At 43.5% G+C, this 25,118-nt stretch overlaps 1 long non-coding RNA gene across 1 annotated transcript; it reads left to right on the plus strand.

Moving 5' to 3' along the window:
• Positions 1-316: 316 nt before the first annotated feature.
• LOC145518040 (uncharacterized) lies at positions 317-22,453 on the plus strand. Its single transcript, XR_014062535.1, has 4 exons — positions 317-537; positions 13,351-14,027; positions 17,328-17,465; positions 18,175-22,453. It is a non-coding gene; the product is annotated as an uncharacterized LOC145518040 (long non-coding RNA).
• The last annotated feature ends 2,665 nt before the right edge of the window (positions 22,454-25,118 follow it).

Below are 25,118 nucleotides of genomic sequence, written 5' to 3' on the forward strand. Positions count from 1 at the left end.
ATTGACAAGCTGTAGATTGTAGGTTCTGATGACCCCCCTCCTTGGATTCAAATGATTTGCTAGAGTGGCTCACAAAACTCAGAGATACATTTTACTTGCTAGAGTATCAGTTTATTACAAAAAGATAAAACTCAGAAATAGCCAGAAGGAAACTATGGGTTGGGCAAGTTATGGGAACAGGAGGTGGAGCTTCCAAGCTCTTGGAGCTCAACAACCAGGAAGCTCTCTGAATCCAGTCTTACTGGTAAGTGAACTCAATCTCCAGCCCCTCGCCCCTCCCCACGCCAGCGGGTAGGACTGAAAGCTCCCACCTTCTAATCACGAGTTTGGCTCCAGGAGCACCCAGCCCTCATCCTTAGGTGCTTTCCAGAAGTCACCTCGCTGACACAATAAACTACATCTTCATGGCACTTATCACAGGAAACTTCAAGGTTTTTAGGCGCTCTGTGCCAGGAAAAGGGAGGAAGACTGAATATCTATTTTATTGCAAGTCACAGTATCACATTTGGCAAGAATTTACCATGACAAATAAACCATGTGAGTACACTTTTTTAAAACTATAAACATTATGAAGATATGAATGAATCCCAGAAACAGTATCTAATCTGTATTAGGTTCCTGGGGTCACTGTAACAAAGTGCCATAAACTGGCTTAAAATGAGAGAAATCTATTCTCTCACAGTTCAGGAGGCCAGAAGTACAAAATCAGTATGTCAGCGAAGCTGATTCTTACTGGAGGCTGTGAGAGAGAAGCTTCCTCCCCTCTGGCTTCAGGTATTTGCCGTCAATCCTTGGTATTCCCCGGGCTCATAGATCCATCCCTTCAATCTCTGCCTATCTCATCCTCACATGACCTTCCCTGTGTGTCTATTTGTCCTGAATTTCTATTTAGCCCCCCTCCTACTGTGGGGCAGAAACTTCATTTCGCTCAGTTCGGCCGCTGCCACTTCCTTTCTCCAGACTGTAACATAAATTCTATGTGAGTGTGCGCTGTGTGGAGATGTCTGCCCCTTGCTGTCCTCATGTATCCTGCAAGCTGCCAAATGTCCTGGCGCTTGCCTGGACCTCTGGACATCTGTCTTGGCTACTTGTGCCCCATCTACCCAGCAGGTCTTCTCAAGGTCTGCAGGTTCTCTGTTACACTTCTCTGTTTCCCCAGACGGCTGGGAGCCCTTAGTGGCCCCTAGGCCATGCTGGGACCATCGGAAATGGGGGAGGCGGGGCGCATAGAAAAGCTTTTGTATACATATATATATATGTATATTATATAAATTTGAGAAAACTTCTGAATTTTTGCCCAACTAAAAAAATTGACATTTTGATTCCACTTGTTTGACCTGGTTTGAATAGAATGCTAGATTTGTTTTCTTCTGTTTTTTATTTTTTGTTTTTGGAATGTTAGATTTTTAATTAAAAAACAGATATGCAACAAAGGTATACTGTATAGCAGAGGGAGCTATGGGCTTCCCTGTGGCTCAGCTGGTAAAGAATCTGCCTGTGATGCGGGAGACCTGGGTTCAATCCCTGGGTTGGCAAGATCCCCTAGAGAAGGGAAAGTCTACCCACTCCGGTATTCTGGCCTGGAGAATTCCATGGACTATATAGTCCATGGGGTGGCGAAGAGTCAGACACAACTGAGTGACTTTCACTTTCACAGGGAACTATAGTCAATATCTTGTAATAACCTGTAATGGAAAATAATTTCAGAAATAATATATGTGTATATGTATCACTGAATCACCTTGCTGTGCACCTGAAACATTGCAAGGCAACTATACCTAAATAAAATACATACATTAAGAGAAAAAATTTTTTAAAAAATGAGGGAGAGGACTACCCTGGCAGTCCAGTGGTTAAGACACCACGCTTCTAGTGCAGGGGGCGCAGGTTCAATCCCTAGTAGGGGGCTAAAACCCCACATTCCCGTCAGCAAAAGCAGAAATGAGGGGAGCTAAGGCTGTCCCCCCACTTACTTCCCACCCTTAGACCACAGAAAAGTCATTGTATGCTATCACCACACAGAACTGACATAGACCTGGTGCGCAGCAGCTGTTTCTGCTGTTGTCCTTTCATGCCACGTTATGGCTCAGGTCATCTCTGGGCATGTGCCCTTTCCCCGGTTCTGCTGACAAAATGGACACAGGTCTCCTCTACACTGGTATTCCCCGAGTCTATATGCAGTCTTTAAAGTGGGATTCAAAGCCACATCTGATGTTAAAACACAAGAACTTTTTCCTAAACAGCATTGCTTCATTGCGTTTAAATGGGCACCTTAAAAAGATGTCGGCCTTTTGACTGTGGGTCCGGATGAGGGGATTTTCAGCTAGAAAAACAGAGATGGTCCTACAGGAAAGCATTGTTAACGGGGTGCAGAAACAGAGAACTACAGACAGAAGGGTGTAGCATGCCCCACATACTCTGCACCCCACCCCTCATTCCTTACTTCTTCATGATTCCCTGTTCCCCATAGGAAACCCCTGAGATGAAATTAACTCGGAAAAGTCCAAAAGACACAGAAATTTACACAAAAATGAATATCTAAAAATTCCAGGCAATGGACAAACTGCAAGAACATATGCTAAGTGAAAAGAATCCCAACACCAAAAGCCACCTATTGTATGATTCCGTTGATATAAATTGTACAGAATAGGTGAATCTAAAAAGTAGATGGTGGTTGGCATGGGCTAGGAGGAAGGGGGAATGGGGCACAACTATTTAATGGGTATGGTGTTTCCATTGGGGGTGATGAAAATGTTCTAGAATTAGATACTGATGATGGTTGTACAACATCATGAATGTACTAGAATTCACTTAATTATACACTTTAAAATGCCTAAAATGGGAATTTTCTATTATATGAACTTCATCTCCAAAAAAAAAAATTTCCAGAGATGCTTGAGTTTGTTAAGAAAGACCACTTTATGTCTAGTCGGAGAGCTCAGGGAAGGGGTCTGCATTGGAGCAGGGATCGGGAGAAGATGTCATCTCCTAGCCTTTGCCCTTGATATCCACTTCCAGACAGCTTCTTGCTGAACTCCATCACCTTTGTCCCTTTATTCTAAAATTCCTGATGGATCTGGTTCCGATGATCCAGCTCTTAATAAACATTTCCTGGAACAATAAGAAAACTCTGAAGTTTGGGATTTTGCTTATTTCCAGACAACTGTGAATGTCACTGTTGTAGACAGAGACTTCTAGTCCCAATAGTCCCACCAGAAGGCACCCACCTACTGCCTGGAAAAGAATGTTTTCTTGCTCTGTCTTCTCCTGTAAGCCCACAGTGAAAGAATACATCATTCTCAAATTAACGGTAGTAAATGCCTTTGCTTATAGTGTTATTGTGTGGCATTTCTGGTACTAAGCACTTCATTTAACCCTCACCTTTCCCCCCCCAAAAAAAGTATGAAAATGTATTACCAGGGACTTCCCTGGTGGTCCAATGGTTAAGAATTCAACTTTCAGGGACTTCCCTCGGTGGTCCAGTGGCTAAGACTGCATACTTCCAATGCAGGGGCCCAGGTTCAACCCCTGGTCAGAGAACTAGATCCCACATGCCACAACTAAGACCCAGCGCAGCTAAAATATTAAAAAAAAAAAAAAAAAGAAGAAGAAGAAGAATCTGAGTTCCAATGCAGGGGACACAGGTTCAACCCCTGATCAGGGAACTAAGAGCCCACGCGGCATGGGGTAACTAAGCCCACACACCACAACCACTGAGCCTTCGAGCTCTAGAGCCCGTGCACCTCATGAAGAGAAGCCTGCAGGCCCCAACCAGAGAAAGGCCAAGCATCACAACGAGGACCCAGAGCAGTCAAAAAAAAAAAGTATTTCCAAACCCATTTTGTGATGGGAATACAGGATCCCAACTGGTTGAGCATCTTGCATAAGCTCATAAGCTGCATAAGCTCATGCACTTCCTCATCTGGTAAGTGGCAGAGCTGAGATCCAAACCCAACCCAAGACTGCCTCCCTGGTCTATAGAGTTAACCATTCCATTATACTGTCTCTTTCTTATTAGCCCTTGTAACTCTCTCTTGGAGCATTTTGTCATTGCTTCCTTGACGTCTTAGTTCTCTCACAGTCATGGTGTTGAGATGACAGGGGGAAAAAGTGAGGAAGGTGTTCTGGTTCTGGTAATAGCAGAATGCACGCATGCTATGCTAAATCGTTTGTCGTGTCCAACTCTTTGCAACGCTATGGACTGTAGCCTGACAGGCTCCTCTGTCCATGGGATTCTCCAGACAAGAATACTGGAGTGGGTTGCCATGCCCTCCTCCAGGGGATCTTCCTGACCCAGGGATCAAACCTGCGTCTCTTACATCTCCTGCATTGGCAGGCAGGTTCTTTACCACCAGTGCCACTTGGGATGCCCAATAGCAGAATGCTGCTGCTGCTGCTGCTAAGTCGTTTCAGTCGTGTCCGACCCTGTGCAACCCCATAGACGGCAGCCCACCAGACTCCCCCGTCCCTGGGATTCTCCAGGCAAGAATCCTGGAGTGGGTTGCCATTTCCTCCTCCAATGCAGGAAAGTGAAAAGTGAAAGGGAAGTTGCTCAGTCATGTCCAACTCGTAGCGACCCCATGGACTGCAGCCTACCAGGCTCCTCCGTCCAAGGGATTTTCCAGGCAAGAGTACTAGAGTGGGGTGCCACTGCCTTCTCCGCAATAGCAGAACAGTTCATATCAAACTAATCCTCCCACATGTGACAATTCTATACTCTGGAAAAACAACTGCCTTAAGGCATAGGACAGCAACAAAAGCAGGGAAGGATGGAGGGGCTCTGACTCTTGAGAGAAAGGAAGCACGTTGGGTGAGAGATCTTCCACTAAAGGCACATCCCTCTTTACACTATGCACAAGGCATGGAGTGACTGGAAACTTGCCGGAGTCCTGCTCCAGCTGGTCCAGGGGTTCCCTCAGGATTGGGGGCGGCGGCGAAGGGAAGAGAAGACAGAGCGAGTCTAGGCAGGTGTGAAGCAGCGTCTGAGCTTTATTTTTCAAAGGGAGCTTTTATATCTTGAGTTGTACGTAGAGAAAAATGTAAAATGTAGAGTCATGCCAAATCAGCTCAACGGGTCAGCAGTTTTTGACCCCTATCGAAAGCAGGATACTTTTTGTATATCTTAATTACAAAAGTCTCACGTTGTTTACATCATCTTCTGGCCTGGAGGCCTGCTAACATCTTATGACTCTTTATTGATAAGGGTTGATCAGCCAGAACACCTTTTCTAAAAGTATTTTTGTGTCAGGCACAGAACGTACCAGCTAGATTAACAATTGTCTTATTATTTTCATATTAGTGCTAAACCTTTATTTATATAAGTCTCTATTATACTTTTATTATACAGGTTCAACATGTTAGGAGCAAAAACATAGCAAGTAAATATAGATTGAATAACAGTTTTACAGAATAATATTTCTTATGTTTTTCTGATAGACTTTCTCCCCCTCGAAGGGTTCTGTGCCCATTGGGACTTTTTATGCGTTCAGGCTGTCAATGCTGTTTATTGTTAAGGTGCAGTCATGCACATTAGCTCTAAAGGCACAGGCACATTTATCAAACAAACTAAGATGCTAACAAGAGGCGTTTAGATTAAAATACTCTCTTTTATGAATAATCTTATAGAGTGCCACCGTTCGGGGGGCATGTTGATTAGAGTTTTAAATTGACCTGGTTAGAAAAGGATCAGGGAAGGCCTTCTGCCTAAGTCACAGAAATTAGGGAGCAGTCTATTATAGCAAGCATCAGAAAGATAGATACATCTTTAAGGTGAGCGCCGAGGCAGCTTATCGAGATCCCCGAGGCCTGAGTTGCCTTGCTCATCAGATCTTCTCCTCACCCATATTTACTGTCTCCATAAATCATTGTTGTCCTTCAGAGTTCCCTCTTAAGTGTCCTAGTGATGACATTGTAACTCAAGTTTGTCTCTGGGCTGTATATCACATTCCTCAGTTTATTTCTTATCTCTTTAAATCCTGTTATTCCCTAGTAACTTAAGCTCATCATCTCCTAAAAAGGCTTTTTAGCTATTAGTATCTCTAAAATTCCTAGTTTCTATAAGCTATAGTCGGAGAAGGCAATGGCACCCCACTCCAGTACTCTTGCCTGGAAAAGTCCATGGACGGAGGAGCCTGGTAGGCTACAGTCCATGGGGTCGCACAGAGTCGGACACGACTGAAGCGACTTAGCAGCAGCATAAGCTATAGTAAAATATGCCAACACTACAACATACCTTAAACTTTTAGCTTCTAACTATTCTTAATTATTCCTAACCCCTAAACTCAGCAAACTTCTTTTGCCATAAACATTCCCCTTACAGGCAGGTTTCAGATAACAATGTTTTCCCATGATCTCAAGCTGCAGCCTGTGTGCTCATCCTGGAACATTCTTTGTAAAGATCCTTGAACAAATGTCAATAGTTAACTTTATGGATTATAACATTCTTTCCAGCCAACTCAACCAGAGGAAGGAAAGGACAAGTCAGAATCACAAGACCGAACTCCTTCGTCGTGGCACCGTGCCTGCGGGATGAGAGGGGGTTGGGGCCGTGCCTCCATTTTGTCAGTAATGCCTGTTGCAGCTCCCGACAGAAACTGAAGGGCGAAGTCCTGTAAATGAAGGAAGCACAGGAAGGCGCCTTGAAATCCGTGTACAACACTCCTCAAACCCTAGGCTGACTGCTGAACACTTCACACACAGGGTGCCACTCTATGTTTCTTGGGAAGCAGCTGCAGGGTGACCAAAGAGCTGAGCAGAGTTTGAAGCTCAAGTTCTGCCGTGTCAGAGAGGCTTAGTAAACACTGTGGTCTTTCCACTGACACTCTTCCAGGACTACACACTAGGAGTAAAAATCACATTCCGGATCTATCCCTTAGGAATAAGACAGAACTAAAAGAAACCAACTCCGCAAAAAGCTAAAATTAAGCTTCTACAGATTACAGTGATCTGTCAGCAACTGAACCATCTGCTAAGACAAAGTACTTTCTAAAGAAAGATAACAGAATCAAGACACTCTAGAGTAAATCACATATAACAAACATACAATAATAAATTAGTTGGCATACAAAGAACCCCCAAAATGTGACAATCAGGAGAACAAATAGTCAATAGTAACAGATCTAAAGATGAAACCCATATTGGAATTAGCACATAAGAATCTTGAAATAATAAACACATTTAAAATATTTTATATAAAAAGGTTAGTGTAACATTGAGGACCTGGTGAAATTCAAGATAAATAAGAAATGTCTAAAAATTAAGCTAAATATAAACCCTAAAACTGAAAAATACAATATTTGAAATTAAGAATTCACTAGACAAGACAACAGCATACTTGATATTCTGAAAGTGAGGGCAGGTCAAACTGAACCACAGAGGAAAGATTTTTTTTTTTTATATGAACAGAATATTGATAGAAAACATTGACTAGTCTGACATTTGTGTTATTGGGGTCTAAGAAGAAGGTAGAGAAAAGTGGACAGAAAGCAAATACCTGAAGAAATAATGGCTGAAATTTTTGCGAATTCAATAAGAAAAAAATTTCAATCTGTTAGGTAGTTAGAATAGGAAAAAGGAGTGCAGAATGGCGGTGGCTAAAAGACAAGGAAGGGAAAAGCCCTCGAAAATGGAACAAAGGAAGGTTTGAGGACCAGAGTGAGGACCTCAGGTAGAACAAACAGCCCTCCTGGCTCGCCCAGCTTACCTAGTGCAGGCCAGGGGGAGGAAAAAGCATACAAAAAGAGGCACCAAAGGGCCGGGGGTCTCTCTCTCTCTCTCACTCTTTCTCGCTCTCTCTATCTTTCCTCGTCGCGTCTTGTGGGTCGGCATGCCCTCGCGCCTCCAGGATGTAGTTTCCTTTATTTTCTAAATAAAGCTGAGCTGTAACACGGAGCTGTAACACTGTCCGAGAGCTGTGACGCACCGAGGGCTTTAACGTCTGTCGCTTCAAATTTTTGTTGTGACGAGACAGAACCGAGGAAATTACACACTCCCTGACAAATCCACAATTCAAGAAGTTCAGAAAACTCCAAACATGAAAATACAAAGAAAACCATGCCTAGGCACATCATAATCAAATTACTGATGAGTAAGGATAAAGAGAAAATCTGTAAAATACCCAGAAAATAAAAGACAAAACACATACTGTTGTTGTTGAGTCAGTCACTAAATCACATCTGACTCTTTGTGACCCCATGGACTGTAGCCCGCCAGGCACCTCTGTCCCTAGGATTATCTAGGCAAGAATACTAGAGCAGATTGCCATTTCTTCCTCCAGGGGATCTTCCTGACCTAGGGACCGAACCCATGTCTCCTGCATTGGCAGGTGGATTCTTTACCACTGAGCCACCAGGGAAGCCCAACACATACTGTAAAGAAGAACAAATATAATCACAGCTCACTATGCATCAGAAACAATGGAGACCAAACAACAACAGAATGACATCTTTAAAATGCTTCAAGAAAAGTAAAGGAGCCACTCATGCAACACCTGTGAAAAGTCTACTCATACATTTCTTTAAGCATCTAATCTCAACAGAGGAAAAGTTCAATGTTTTATCTTTGATACAAAGGCAGCCCTGAGCTTTGAGTCTAAGTTTCAGCTATCGAAGTACATTTGCTGTATGCTGTTTAATTTCTTTGAACCCAAGTTCTCATCTCTAAAACAGAGATGATAATAGTACCATCACCTCATAGTGCAACAGGGAAGAGCCAATTCTGACTCCATGATGGATCTGTGTCTATGACTTTAGCCTTTGCTTGTTGTTGCTTTTGTTATTATAATCATATATATTGGCCTGCCTCAGGGAATCCTGCCCCTCTGCCTGAATGTTAAACTAAAGTGGCTTTGTTCAGCTCACAGGGAGACAGTCTGATCCTGTCTACCTGTGAATGACTGCAGAAAAGAAGAAATTAACACACCCCCTCCTATTTTGCAAGATAAACAGCCTTTACTTTACTTCTTCACCTCCTCTCCCTTTCTGCTCTATTAAAACAAAACAAAACAGCATCTAGACCCCACAAGAAGGTTATTTTGAGACATTAGTCTTGCCATTTTCTTGGTCTGCTGACTTTCTGAAAAAATAAAGCAGATCATAACTTGCTTTACTCCTTGCCTCAACCACTTGTCTGTAGATGTACTGGTTTGTTATGAAGTGAGTAGAGTGAGTTTGGACTCTGTAACAATAGGGCTGCTAGGAAAACCAAATGAAGCTGTAAATGTAAAGCACTTGGCCCATTGCCCAGTAAATAATGGGCTAATGACTACAGGCTGTGCAGGAAATGGAGAAGACATAGACAGCATGGTCCATGCTCCCCTAGAGCTCTTTCCAACCAGCTAGGCAACCAAGTTCTATGGCAAAGACACCAGATGTGCAGAGGAACCAAGACCAGGATTCCAAGCATATCTTTGATACCAGGGGAATGGGACCACATCTGACCTACCTGAACAGAGAGTGCAGAAAAGTATCTCCCTGGATTAAAACTAGAGGCTGTTAGTAAAAGAAGGGGAAGTGGAAGAAGAGGGGCAAAGAACAAATGTTCACCATGGATTCTAAGGGTGGATCACAGTTTCTCCCTCAACGATCTCATGTGTAATGAAATAGTTTGGTAGGAGATAGATAAAATACAAGGCAGTAAGCACTATGATAGGAGAATGGACAGGTTCTAAAGGGGCACAAAGGGAGAGAAGAAAGGGGTGAACAGAGGAGATTTCCTGGAAAAAAATTAATTTGAAGTGAATATTCAGGGGCAAGTAGGACTCTACAAACAAAAAAAAGAGGGAAAAGATCTTTCGGGCAAGTGAAGAGCTGGAGGAGTGGGTGGGAGACGAGGCAGAAGAAATTTTTAAAGGAGATATAAGCATGTGAAGGAATATGACTTTTTCCTCTAATAAGTACCTTTCAATGTGTTTTTCTTACTAAGAACAATGATAATAAAATCATTTCACATGGCAACCTGGACTATATGTACATACATATATATGCCATATACATAGATGTAGACATGTAGATATGAATCTCAAATGTAATTACTTTAGAGAACCATTTGGCCATTTAAGGAGCCATCATACATCTACCCTGTGATCTAAAAATTTTACTTCTGGTAATATGGCCGCAAAAAGACATGCACAAAAATATTCCAGGAGCTTTGTTCCTAATAGCCAGAAACTGGAAACAGCCTAAAACAGCCATCAATAGGAGAAGTGGATAATTAAACTGCAGTATATTCATACAATGGAATACAATAGTGGATACAGTACAGCTACATGGGACTTCATGAATGTATCTCAGACATAATATTGAGCTAATGAAGCCAAACCCCAAAACAGTACATATTCTTTGATTACATTTAGTTCAAGAACAGGCAGAAATAAATTGAAGATTATAGCAGTAAGAATGGCCATTACCTTGCAGGAAACAGGGGCATAGGAAGGAGAGTAGTTTTGACAGAGAATGGGCATGGGGGAGCTTTCTGAGGTGCTACATATGCTCTATCTCTTGACGTGAGTGGTGACTACATGAGAGCATGCATATATAAAAATCCATCAAGCTGCACTTAAGACCCTGCATTTTACTCAAATAAATGTTACACCTCAGTGCAAAGTTGTTAAAAATTATTCCAGACTATCCGAAATACATGTAAAATATGTGGGAGTCAAATCCCCATTAAAATGCATGCTCACATTTATAACAGTCTGAAATAATACTGAAATAGGAGGGTGGACATGAACTGGGAAATTGGAACTGACATATTTACACTATTATGTGCAAAACAGATAACTCATGAGAACATACTGTTATCGCACAGGGAACTCTGCTCAGTGCTCTGTGACACCCTAAATGGGAAGGAAATCCAAAAAAGGGGATATATTTATATATATGGCTGATACACTTTGCTGTGCAGCAGAACCTGACACAGCAGTGTAAAGCAATGTACTCCAATTTTCTTAAAAGTGAAAAAAACAGACTGTGAAAAAAGAGTACTTCCTTCTGAAGAATAACTATCCAAAGAATGTTAGTTCGTTTTGTAATATACAGAAAGTACTGTTTCAAGCTAATTAAATCCAATGCATTTTTATAGCAATTAACAATATGTGGTTAATTATTATGGAGCATTTGCTATACAGTATCAATTTTGGTGGACTCAGTTGGCTTTTTAAAAAATAGGAAATGTGCTGTTTTGGGAAATAAAATGCTTTCAATATTTTATTAACTTAAACTTTAATAAACTTTAGAATTGTAAAGATATGCTAAAATAAACAATCGTTTCAGGAAACAATACATGCAATTAAGGCTGACATTTAGTCTATTTAATTTTTTTTTAATGCTGATTATAACTCACTACCTTGATTTTTTGACCCATTGAAGGTAATAATCCATTATTTAAAAATCACAGTTCTAAACAGTAGGGATCCACTGAGGGTTTGAAGAGGAGGAGTGACGTGAACAGACTAGGGTTTCAGAAAGCTCCCTCTGGGGCATCATGGAAGATGGATTCAAGGTGTAAGACTGAAACAGAAGATCAGCTGGGGAGGCCACTACGGCTGGGGACAGGCCCTGGAGGAGGGCCATGAGCCAGGTGTTTCCTTCCTATTGTGTGTTTCTGTCTGCACTCTGCATGGACCCCACCCTGCATCACGACTGGCCGCTGGTGCCCCATGGCGATCCATCGCATGCATGCTACAGGTGGATGGCATTCCCCATCGGGAGCGGCTGGCTGAGAGAAAGCATGCCCATCCTTCCCACCAGCACAGCAGCGTTACAAGGACGGGGTAGAAACCTTCTCTCCCTCTGTCTTCCCAATAAGCAGTGGCTGCCCCTGATGGGGCATGATTAGAGACAGGGGTCAAGGTCAAAGCTGACAAGGAAAGAAAGCAACTTGTGGGTCCCTGCTCTTTCACATGTGTTATCTCAGTTCATTCATACAACAACCCTTTAGAATAGGCATGATCATCTCCAAGCATGAAGAAAAGTGAGGAGGCTCGGCATAGGGAAGAGACACAGCCATCCAAAGTCCTGAAGCTGGTAAAGTGATAAAACCAGGCTTAGAATCCAAATCTGCTGATAGAAGGTCCAAGCTCTTTCTAAACAAAAGGCCTAATAATGTGAGCACATCCCACTTTGACTTGAGATGCTGGCTAGAGAAGAGGGGCCTGGGAACTTTCTTGGTGGTCCAGTAGTTAAGAATCTGCCTTCTAATGCAGGGGACACGGGTTTGATTCTGGGACGGGGAAACTAAGATCCCACCGGCTGCATCGCAACTAGAGAATCCTCACACTCTAGAGTCTGGGCTCCACAGCAAGAGAAGCCTGTGCACCACAGCAGAGATGCAGCGCAACGAGAAGAGGGAGAGAAGAGGGGCCGTGATGTGAGCGGGCACCCGTGGGCTCCGTGAGGGTGGAGAAATCTTCAGCGAGCGGCCTGCTCTCGGGTGGCACTGGGATTTCATGCTCTCTTTTTCAACTATGGTAACTTATGACTTTTCTCGCCTCTTTAACTCTGGCTACAGCTCAGCCAGGGGTTCTGACTGTAGCAGACTTCACAGCTCCTGGACCCAGCACTGGGCAACTTTGGCAATTGCTCCATCTCTCTGGCCAGGGGTAACAGGCTATGATACTGGTGGTAGACTGCAAGAATTCTGGAGGTTCTAAGACAGTGCAGGTCAGGAAGGCCCAGGTCCCTGGATACTAGGCTCAGGCTGACCCAACAACCACCCCCATGAGTGTTGCAACATGAGGAAAAGCTGCTGAAACATCCTGGCTCTGAGACAGCATATTCCCTTTAAGTCACTGGGGCCTCCCTGCTGTCTCAGTCAGTAAAGAATCTGCCTACAATGCAGGAGATCTGGGTTTGATTCCTGTGTCGGAAAGATGCCTTGGAGAAGGGAATGGCTATCCACCAATATTCCTGCCTGGAGAATTCCATGAACAGAGGAGCCTGGCAGGCTACAGTCCATGGGTCAAAAAGAGTCAGACATGACTGAGCAACTACCACTTACTTACTTAGAGGCTTCTAGGAGCAGAAGAGGATTCTAGTGGGAAGTCTGAAGGTGATTCCAAGCTGGAGCTCTTCAAAGGAGAAACTGAGACGGATGAGTATCTCCCAACGGATCTCACTGTGGTGCCTGCTCAGGATGAATTTCCAGATCACACATAAGAAAGCGAGTGCATCGGCATACTCACACACACATGTGTCAGCCAACCCAATCCCTGCTGTCTCCATTCTGTGCCCAGCGAGGCCAGTTTGGTGTGGCCAGCTAGTGTGGGTTCCCTGGCCAGCTGGTGTGGCGGGCTCCCATGGTAGCCTTGCCTCCTCAGGTGGGTTCTAGCTGATCTCTTGCCTCTATTTTTAGGAAGGAAGAGGCATCTGCTCCAGACTGACCCCTGAACTCGGGAAGACACTTGTGACGCTCACCGTGGTTCTCAGGGAGCCCCTTCACTTCGCTCAACGTGAGGGTGGGCAGGGAGAGAAAACACACAGCACCTCTCAAAGAAAGTCCACGTCCTGATCACTCTTGCTTCACCATTTACTGCCCCTTTGGTTCATTTTATTTTTGCTTTTGCTTTCTTGTTTATCTTTTGGCCACACCCTGCGGCACGTAGGATCTTAGTTCCCCAACCAGGGATTGAACCCACACACCACCCCCCACTGCATTCACAGCAGGGGTCTTAACCACTGGACCACCAGGGAGGTCTCCACTTGCCTCTTTCATGCTCTCAAGGAAGCGAAGGGGCCGTGTTTTCTGATCCCCATTTATACATTCTGCATAATTGGTCTAGCACCTCCCTCAGATGTTGAGGGCTCTGCTGGGCTGCACCCCACAGGCCTCCAAGCCCTACACTTGCTCAGCTTCAAGACCAAAGAAAAAGCCTGCAGTCAACAACAGAGGCATCAGTGATTTCATGGATGGGGGAGCTTACACATCTGAAGCAAGGTCCATGGGCAGCAGATGGCGGGCGAGATGTGGCAGCATCTTCACTCCTAGGAAGAAGAAGGGGAGATTACTAGTTATTGCGGATCTGATCTCAGGTGGGCTCTTAGTTTCCAGGGAAACCAGCAGAGGAGAACTCAGCTCACCACTCCTTAGAAGAGAACAATCCCCAGCTATGACCTGGGGCGTGCACACAGAAAGGTCAGTCAGGTGCATATGGTATAGGTGAAGCAAACACTGGCCAGGGAGGGGATGGACAGAGAACAAGAGAACAACCAGCTTGAGTGGCCTGAACATACAGGCTCTTAACCTTTTGTTGTCAGCTCTATGGGCATTTTTGAGCAAGATAACCAGAATATTAGAAAATCAAGGGTGCCTGAGGGTGGGGCAGGGGCAAGATAGAGGTAAGAGATTAAGAGATACAAACTACTATGATGAAAAGAGATAAGCAACAAGAATATATTGTATAGCAGAGTGAATACAACCAACATTTTATGACAACTTTAAAAAGAGTATAATCTATAACAATTTTGATTCACTATGTTGTACACCTGAAATTAATATTAATATTGTCAATAACTATACCTCAGTAAAAACAAAGAATACATATAAAAACAAATTAATTTTTTAAAATGCTAAACACTGTCTTCCTTCCTTCTTTCCTTCCTTCCTCTTTTTTGCACACCTGCATATAGTGAGTAAATTCTAACCCTACTTGTACACGTACATGCATGCACATACACACACACACCCCTCCCATACACACACAAATACAAGTAGCTGAAAACAGAGTCTCAACAGTCAAAAAACCAAGATCATGGCATCCAGTCCCATCACTTCTTGGCAAATAGAGGGAGAAACAATGGAAACAGTGACAGACTTTATTTTCTTGGGCTCCAAAGTCACTGCAGATAGTGACTGCAGCCATGAAATTGGAAGAAAAGCTATGAGAAACCTAGACAGCATATTAAAAAGCAGAGGCGCTACTTTGCTGACAAAGGTCTATATAGTCAAAGCTATGGTTTCCCTGATAGTTCAGTTGGTAAAGAATCTGCTTGCAATGCAGGAGACCCCGGTTTGATTCCTGGGTTGGGAAGATCCACTGGAGAAGGGATCGGCTACCCACTCCAGTATTCTTGGGCTTCCCTGTAGCTCAGCTGGTAAAGAATCCGCCTGCAATGAGGTAGACCTGGATTTGATCCCTGGGTTGGGAAGATCCCCTGGAGAACGGAAAAGCTACTCACTTCAGTATTCTGGCCTGGAAAATTCCATGGACTGTATAGTCCATGAGATCACAAAGAATCGGACACAATTCAGCGACCTTCACATTGTTTTTCCAGTAGTCATGTATGGATGTGAGAGCTGGACCATAATATAGAAAGCTGAGTGCCAAAGAATTGATACTTTTGAAATGTAGTGTTGAAGACTCTTGAGAGTCCCTTGGCTGCAAGGAGATCCAACCAGTCAATCCTAAAGGAAATCAGTCCTAAATATTCATTGGAAAGACTGATGCTGAAGCTGAAGCTCCAATACTTTGGCTACCTGATGTGAAGAACTGACTCATTGGAAAAGACCTTGATGCTGGGAAAGACCGAAGGCAGGAGGAGAAGGGGATGACAGAGGATGAGATGGCTGGATGGCATCACCGACTCGATGGACATGAGTTTGAGCAAGCTCTGGGATTTGGTGATGGACAGGGAAGCCTGGCGTGCTGCAGTCCATGGGGTCGCAAAGAGTTGGACACAACTGAGTGACTGAACTGAAAACAGGGTCTGAGACCTAGGTGACAGAGGTATTATCCCCACAAGCATCGTCTAGGCCCCAAACACCTAGTCACACATCACTCTGTTAAGTCATTTGGTTCACCTATGGAGAAGTTTTGCAGGCCTAGGGTCCATTCAGTGCCCTCCAGCTGCATTTCTATGTGTTCATTTTGAAATAGAAGGGAAGGAGACAGGGCACAAACTTTAAGAGAACAACACAGCCCCAAGGACATGACAGAAACTGATTAGAGTCCCTTAAGTAAAAGATGGTAGACCAGTCAACTTCCACTAGACCTCGAGCCTCAGTATACGCTGACTGTAACACATCAGCAGGACTTCCCAGGTGTCTCAGACCTTAAAGAATCTGCCTCCAGTGCAGGAGACCCAGGTTCAATCCCTGGGTTGGGTAGATCCCCTAGAGAACAGAATGGCAACCTACTCTAGTAGCCCAGTGGGCTATAGTTCAGGGATTGCAAAGAGTCAGACACGACTGAGAGACTAACAGTTTCACTTTCAACACATCAGCAAGCTAAATGACACACCCAGGCTCCATGACAGTTCTGAGACCAACCTAAAATGTGGGCAGTGGCCCAGTCTCTGCTCCTTCCCCAAACAGTTGGAATAATCCTCCCCCTCACTAACCTATGAAATTACCCAGCCCATAAAAACTAACCATGCCATATTTCGAGGCCACTCTCACCTTCTGAGGGAGCCCACGCTCTGTCAGTAGAGTGCATTTCTCTCTAAATAAATCCACTTCTCTATTACTTTGCTGTGCTGAGACATAAAGAACCTGAGCTTCTTTATGTCCTGAGACCAGGTGTGGGTGCAAGGTCCAGTCTGAGTTGTAAGGTTTCAGCTCTAAATAAACCAAAGTAAATTCCATAGAAGAAATCCTGATTACTTTCCTTCTCCCTCCCCACCTTCTGCCATTGCAAACTTAACTACATTGATACCTCTCCTCCCCACCTGGGCTCTGGATCCCATCCTACTGCCTTCTCAGGAGAAATCCCATGGACTTTACTCCATCCCTCCTCAAGTAACTGCAACCTCTCCCTCTCTCTCTCTTTTGGACCTTCCAGTCTAAGATTCATTTCTAGCATGATAGAAATTTAAGCTTGTAGAAGAAAATTGAAAGAGGGAAGAAGGAAAGGATCAAGGAGAAGAGAAGAGGAAGGAAGGGGAGAAAGCCATGAGCAAGGGAACTGGCTATTTGCCATCGAGAAACAAACACACTTGCAAGCCTTCTGATTTGACACTTCCACCCACTGTTGCCTTATCGCACTCCTCTCCACAGCCAAGCATTTCAGGGGGAAAGGTCTATATTTGGCTCTACTTCACCACCTCCTGTTTATTTCTCAACTGGCTGCAATGAGGCTCCCCTATGCTCCACTAAAACTGATTTAAATTCACCAGGGAGAATCTAAGTGCAAAATCCAACAGACTAAAAAGAAAAGTTTCTCCTGAACATGTGGTCTTGAGGATGACACTTCCCCCTGAAACCATGCGCCTCAGGTGGGACTTGAACCCACAAGCCAAGACTCAATCCCAACCAGAAACCACAGGCTTTTAACTGAGATCATATACCTAGTCACAGGATTTAATGAAGCTCAGTTTCTTTATGTCTCATCACAGAAAGAATTCAACGAGAACAAAGTGATATGTAAGAAGTGGATTTATTTAGAGAGATACAGATTCCAGAGACAGAATGAGGTGCGAGAATGGCCTTGGAAGAAACACACTCCACCGACAGAGTGTGGGCCATCTCAGAAGGTGAGAGGCACTGAAATATTAGGTGGTTAGATTTTGTGGGCTGGGTAATTTCTAGGCTAACGAGTGGGAGGGTTATTCCAATGGTTTTGAGAAAGGAGCAGGGATTTCCAGGAATTGGGTCACTGCCCACTTTTTGGGCTGCCCTGGGGCTCAGACAGTAAAGAATCCACCTGCAATGTGGGAGACCCAGGTTTGATCCCTGGGTTGGGAAGATCCCTTGGAGGGGGGCATGGCAACCTGCAGGGAATATGCTATGCACAGGCCTGTACTATAATTAACAGGGCTTCTTTGAAAAATAATGACTTTCTCATCACCTCCAGGCAAAGGGCTGGGAGCAGTAAAAAGTACATCATGGAAAGACATCTTGAAAACAAGATGTTGAAGTACTGATGTGACTGATGAAAAACCTTTAGTGACTGTTCCCATAATCAGAGCCTTGAGGAATTTGCTGAGAAAGTAAGTCACTAATGGAAGGGCTAAACAAAGTCATGAAAGTCCTGATGGTTTGACACTGAGGACTGTGCATTGTATATCTTTATCCCCAATCTGAGATTGTAAAGAACAGATATCCCTAGAGCAAGAACAAAGAAGTAGATGTTAACAATAAAAGGCAAGCAAGGATTAGGATCTGGGCTTTTGCTTTCAAATGGCATCAGCCCCCTGACCGCCACCTTATCTCTGAGTCTTATTTTTCTTTATTCTTCTGCAGCACTGCTCCCTCTGTTCGTTTCCAAGGCAAACCATTCAGTACCACGGTAATCCAAGTCTATGCCCCGACCAGTAATGCTGAAGAAGCTGAAGTTGAACAGTTCTATGAAGACCTACAAGACCTTCTAGAACTAACACCCAAAAAAGATGTTGTTTTCATTATAGGGGACTGGAATGCAAAAGTAGGAAGTCAAGAAACACCTGGAGTAACAAATAAATTTGGCCTTGGAGTACAGAATGAAGCAGGGCAAAGGCTAATAGCGTTCTGCTGAGAGAACACACTGGTTATGGCAAACACCCTCTTAAAACAACACAAGAGAAGACTACACATGGATATCACCAGATGGTCGACACTGAAATCAGATTGATTATATTCTTTGCAGCCAAAGATGGAGAAGCTTTAAACAGTCAGCAAAAACAAGACCAGGAGCAGACTGTGGCTCAGATCATGAACTCCTTATTGCCAAATTCATACTGAAATTGAAGAAAGTGGAGAAAACCACTACACGATTCAGGTATGACCTAAATCAAATCCCTTATGACTATACAGTGGAAGTGAGAAATAGATTTAAGGGACTAGATCTGATAGACAGAGTGCCTGATGAACTATGGACGGAGGTTAGTGACATTGTACAGGAGACAGGAATCAAGATCATCCCCAAGAAAGAGAAATTCAAAAAAGCAAAATGGCTGTCTGAGGAGGCCTTACAAATAGCTATAAAAAGAAGGGAAGCAAAAAGCAAAGGAGAAAAGGAAAGATATATTCATTTGGATGCAGAGTTCCAAAGAATAGCAAGGAGAGATAAGAAAACCTTCCTCAGCGATCAATGCAAAGAAATAGAGGAAAACAATAGAATGGGAAAGACTAGAGATCTCTTCATGAAAATTAGAGATAGCAAGGGAATGTTTCATGCAAAGATGGGCTCAATAAAGGACAGAAGTGGTAGGGACCTAACAGAACTAGAAGCTATTAAGGAGAGGTGGCAAGAATACACAGAAGAACTGTACAAAAAAGATCTTCACAACCAACATAATCACAATGATGTGATCACTCACCTAGAGCCAGACATTCTGGAATGTGAAATCAAATGGGCCTTAGGAAGCATCACTATGAACAAAGCTAGTGGAAGTGATCAAATTCCAGTTGAGTTATTTCACATCCTAAAAGATGATGCTGTGAAAGTGCTGCACTCAATATGCCAGCAAATTTGGAAAACTCAGCAGTGGCCACAGGACTGGAAAAGATCAGTTTTCATTCCAATCCCAAAGAAAGGCAATGTCAAAGAATGCTCAAACTACTGCACAATTGCACTCATCTCACATGCTAGTAAAATAATGCTTAAAATTCTCCAAGCCAGGCTTCAGCAATACGTGAACCATGAACTTCCAGATGTTCAAGCTGGTTTCAGAAAAGGCAGAGGAACCAGAGATCAAATTGCTAACATCTGCTGGATCATTGCAAAAGCAAGAGAGTTCCAGAAAAACATCTATTTCTGCTTTATTGACTATTCCAAATCCTTTGACTATGTGGGTCACAATAAACTGTGGAAAATTCTGAAAGAGATGGGAATACCAGACCACCTGACCTGTCTCTTGAGAAACCTGTATGCAGGTCAGGAAGCAACAGCTAGAACTGGACATGGAACAACAGACTGGTTCCAAATAGGAACAGGAGTAGGTCAAGGCTGTATATTATCACTTTGCTTATTTAACTTATATGCAGAATACATCATGAGAAACACTGCGCTGGAGGAAGCACAAGCTGGAATCAAGATTGCCAGGAGAAATATCAATCACCTCAGATATGCAGATGACACCACCCTTATGGCAGAAAGGGAAGAACAACTAAAGAGCCTCTTGATGAAAGAGGAGAGTGAAAAAGTTGGCTTAAAGCTCAACATTCAGAAAACTAAGATCATGGCATCCTGTCCCATCACTTCATGGCAATAGATGGGGAAACAGTGGAAACAGTGGCTGACTTTATTTTTCTGGGGTCCAAAATTACTGCAGATGGTGACTGCAACCATGAATTTAAAAGACGCTTGCTCCCTGGAAGAAAAGCTATGACCAACCTAGACAGCATATTGAAAAGCAGAGACATTACTTTGTCAACAAAGGTCCGTCTAGTCAAGGCTATGGTTTTTCCAGTAGTCATGTATGGATGTGAGAGTTGGACTACAAAGAAGGCTGAGCGCCGCAGAATTGATGCTTTTGAACTGTGGTGTTGGAGAAGACTCTTGAGAGTCCATTGGACTGCAAGGAGATCCAAGCAGTCCATCCTAAAGGAGATCAGTCCTGGATGTTCATTGGAAGGACTGATGTTGAAGCTGAAACTCCAATACTTTGGCCACCTCATGCGAAGAGTTGACTCATTGGAAAAGACCCTGATGCTGGGTAGGATTGGGGGCGGGAGGAGAAGGGGACAACAGAGGATGAGATGGCTGGATGTCATCACCGACTCGATGGACATGTGTTTGGGTAGACTCCGGGAGTTGGTGATGGACAGGAAGTCCTGGCGTGCTGCAGTTCATGGGGTCGCAAAGAGTCAGACATGACTGAGCGACTCAGCTGAACTGAACTGAACCGCTCCCTCAGGTTGGTTTGTTGTTGGGCTGGTCCCGACAGCAACCCACTTTGGTATTCTTGCTTGGAGAATCCCATGGACAGTGAAGTCCAGAGGGGCTGCAGTCCATTGGGTTTCAAGAGGTCAGACACAACTGACTGACTAAGCATACAAGCATTCCCACTTTTGGGCTTTAATCATCAGCCTCAGAACTATCATGGCGCCTCTGGTGTGTCATTTAGCTTATGGTAACGTATTACAATGAGCATATAATAAGGCTCAAGGTCTACTAAAAAGTTAATCTTCCACCATCTTGGAACTAGTTGGTTCTAACCAGTTTATTTTGTGTCCTCAAGCGCTATGTCACTAGGTCATTCTTTTCAATGCTGTGCCTTGCCCTCTTCCTTCCTGTCTTAACCCCATGTTTCTTGAGGCTCTGCTCTCTCCTGGCCTCTGAGACCCTACTTTTTCCTGACATGCACCCTCCATCTCCATCTCCTTTTCTTTTTTTCCCCATTCACCCTTAAACTCCAGGGCAATTCCGAAGCCTCCCTCATCCCTTTCTTTCTCTATTCACTCCCACAGGAACATGCCATTCAAATCCTCAAGTCCAACCGCCAGTATCAGCTCCCACGGATGACTACCTGAACCATGTGATAACAACAATAATAAATATTTACTGACAGATAACATGTGCCAGTGCTGAGCCAACCCACAGACAATTACCTGCTGTAGCAGGTTTCCTTATCAGTCAGAGTTCATGGGTCAGCAAACTGAAATAACTAGGCTGAGGTCACATGGTTATTAAGAGGCTGCTTTTCAAGTCCATTTACTACTATTTCTGGTTTCCGGCAAGATGAGAAACCAGCAGAGGCTGCTGGCTCCCTCTCCCCAGTTTGACCCTGGAGAAAGCATGAAGGTGAAAGGGAGGTTGGTTGATGAATCTGACAGTAGCCTAGGAAATAAGAGGACAGCCGAGCGACAACCGGGTAATAGGTTCTGAAGGGGATCTTAGAGCCACTTTATTCTTTTCCTTATGTTTCCCTGGGGACTGGAGCGGACCTGCCTGCCAGCCGGTGCTTTGGGGCAGAACAGCAGCAGCAGGTTTCTGGCTGGGCTGGGAGCAGAGAACAGCAGGTGCCCACAGAGGCCTGGCTCCAGGCACTCCTCCTGGCCCCACAGCCTGAGGACAAGGGAAGTACAGCCAAAGAAAATAACTCTTGGAAAGAACAGTGCCCAAGGGTGAGGAACAGCCAGGTTCCTCCAGGACAGGGCAAGAAAAGCAGTGGTTATGTAACCAAGCAGGACCCGGGGGGCCCTAATGGGGCAGATCCTTCCCCCATATCCCTTGCTTTAGCTCCCATCTCAGAATCTAGATAATAGTATCTGATGCATACTCCTTGAATTGGTTTACAGATGTGAAAACCCCACCAAGGTTGCCAAGGGAAAGGAAGAGTGGGAGAGAGTTGGACTGGGAATTTGGGATTAGCAGATGCAAACTGGTATATACAGAATGGATACACAAGGTCCAACTGTACAGCCCAGAGAACTATATTTAATATATCGTGGTAAGCCATAATCGGAAAAGAATATGAAAAAGAATGTGTGTGTGTGTGTGTGTATATATATATATAAAATTGAGTCACTTTACTGTACAGCAGTAATTAACACAACATTGTAACTCAACAATACTCCAATAAAAAAATAAATTAAGGGACTTCCCTGGTGGTCTAGTGGCTAAGACTCTGCATTCCCAAGGCAGGGGCCTGGGTTCAATCCCTAATCAAGGCACCAGATCCCACAGACTGTGACTAAAGTTCACAGGCCACAACTAAAGATCTTGCATGCTACAACTAAAGCCTGGTGCAGTCATATACATAAATAAATAATTTTTAAAATAATAAATTTTTTTTAAAACCAATTGACGACCATGAACACATAGCTCCCAGGCCTCCTGGAGCCTAAGGATTGATAATTAAACCCGTGACACTGCCCTTTTACCTTGATATCAACCCATCAGTGAATTGTACACCAGTTGATCACATCTGAAACCCCCTTCCCTCATCCAGACTTTAAAAATGCTTTGCTGAAACCCTTCATGGAGTTCAGGGCCTTTTGGGCATGAGCCTCTGTCTCCTTGACTGGCCTTGCAATAAACTTTTCTCTGCTCCAAAGTCCAATGTTTTCGTACTGTTTGGCCTCACTGTGTGTTAGCACGTGAACTTGTATTTGATAACAACTTGTTCCAGGTTGTCATTCCAGAGTACTCATCCTGAAGTGTACACCTCCACACACATACGTACATTCCTAACACTTGGCAGAACACAAGCCATCACGAGGCCTTTCAGCCCTCCCTCTGGACATACGTTACCTGCCAAGTCAAAGAGCCCCCCCAGGGCGTTAATGAGCGTGAACTCACATGGTAAAATAACTAGTGGGCAACACCATAAAAGAAAGTCAACAGAGTATTCAATGAATATCAGACAAAGAACAACAAATAATACAGACAGTTCAAATATGTACAACAATATCTTCAAAAGCACAGAAGAGGATCAGAGTTCATAAAACCATTCAAAAACAAACACTTGTATTGAAACACCATAAAAACAAAGACTCCTGGCAGTTCACTGGCTGAGACTCCGTGTTCTCAATGCAGGGGGCTCAGGTTAGATCCCTGGTCAGGGAGCTAGACCCCATGTGTTGCAACTAACAGTTCTCATGCCACAGCTAAAAGTGCCACAACAAAGACTTGACACAGGCAAATAGATAAATAAAAATTTCTAAAAAGGAATAAAAACCATAAAACAATAAGCAACACTGAGTTTTTAAATATTATAAAAGACATTATGGTACAAAAATGAACTTTAATAGACTGGTTGAAGAGCAGAATAGGTATGAATAGACCCACTTATGGGGCATTAAAATGATAGCTCAGAGCATCAAAAGCAAAGAGAAAATGTACATGCTCCCAAGGAGGAAGAACAGATCATATCTTAAAATGAGAAAATGAAACTTTGAAAAACATTTATTCAAGTAATATATATTAATAAAATATATGTAAAATTATTATTAAAAGCATATATATATAGCATACCAATTATAACACACAGTTTGCTTTTCACAATGTGAACATATCTGTGTGACTGACCCATGTATCAAAAAAGAGAATGTTACCCACCACCCAGTAAGTCTTCTTGACCCTTACCAATCATCATTTGTCCCCTAAAGACAACCCTATCCTGACAGGTAGCATCCTATCATATTTTTGAATTTTATATAAACAGATGCACACTGTATATACTCATTTATAACTAGCTTCTTTTGTTCAACACTGTTTGTAGGAGTTACCATGTAGTTGCACCCATGTAGCAGTCATTCATTTATTCTCACTGATGAAAGCAGAGTTTCTTAACCTCAGCACTATTGACCTGCATGGGCCAGATAACTCTTTGTTACGGGGAGGCTGTCCTATGCATTATAGGATGTTTAGCAACGTCCACAGTCTCTACCCACTAAATACCAGTAACAATCTTCTCTTCCTGCCCCAACAAGTTGTGATAACAAAAAAATATTTCCAGACATTGCCAAATGTCTCCAGGGAGGCAACCTCATCTTCTCCTAGCTCTGCTGTATAGTACTCCATTGTACGAGCATGTCAAAGCTTATTTATCTACTCTACTGTTAATGGACATTTAGCTTCTTTCCAATTTGAGACCTCAAGGAATAATACTATCATAAAGAGAAACAACATTTTCAAACGCTTAAAGGAAAAGAACATAAAACTCAGAATTTTTATCTATATAAAAAGTCACAGTTTATCACTCAAAGATCATCTTTGAAAATACTTTTGCAAGTAATATTCCAGCAAAAAGAGAAATAAATCCACAGGAAAGCTTCATGTCATATGTGAAATAAAGGTGAGTAAACAGCACAGCAAAGATCTGTCATCTAAAATGGACAGGACTGTCTTGGTGGCACAGAGGATAGGAATCCACCTGCCAATGCAGGGAACATGGGTTCGATCCCTGGTCTGGGGAGATTCCACATGCTGTGGAGCAGCTAAGCCCATGCACCACAACTACTGAGCCTGTACTCTAGAGCCCATTAGCCACAACTACTGAGCCTGTGCACCACAACTACTGAAGCCCATGCTTCACAGCTCGTGCTTGACAAAAAGAAAGCTACCGCAATGTGAAGCCTATGCACCTGAATGAAGAATAGCCCCTGCTTGCTGCAACTAGAGAAGGCCCATGCAAAACAAAGAAGACCTAGCGCAACCAAAAATAAACAAATTTTTAAAATTCAAAGCTTTAAGAAAAAAAAATAAGATAGGACAAACAACTTCTACTTCTGGGTAGGATGGAGGTTGAAACAGGCCAACA

This window comes from Giraffa tippelskirchi, chromosome 8, assembly GCF_054371585.1.
Source record: "Giraffa tippelskirchi isolate mGirTip1 chromosome 8, T2T-mGirTip1v1.2.pri, whole genome shotgun sequence".
Lineage (NCBI taxonomy): Eukaryota > Metazoa > Chordata > Mammalia > Artiodactyla > Giraffidae > Giraffa > Giraffa tippelskirchi.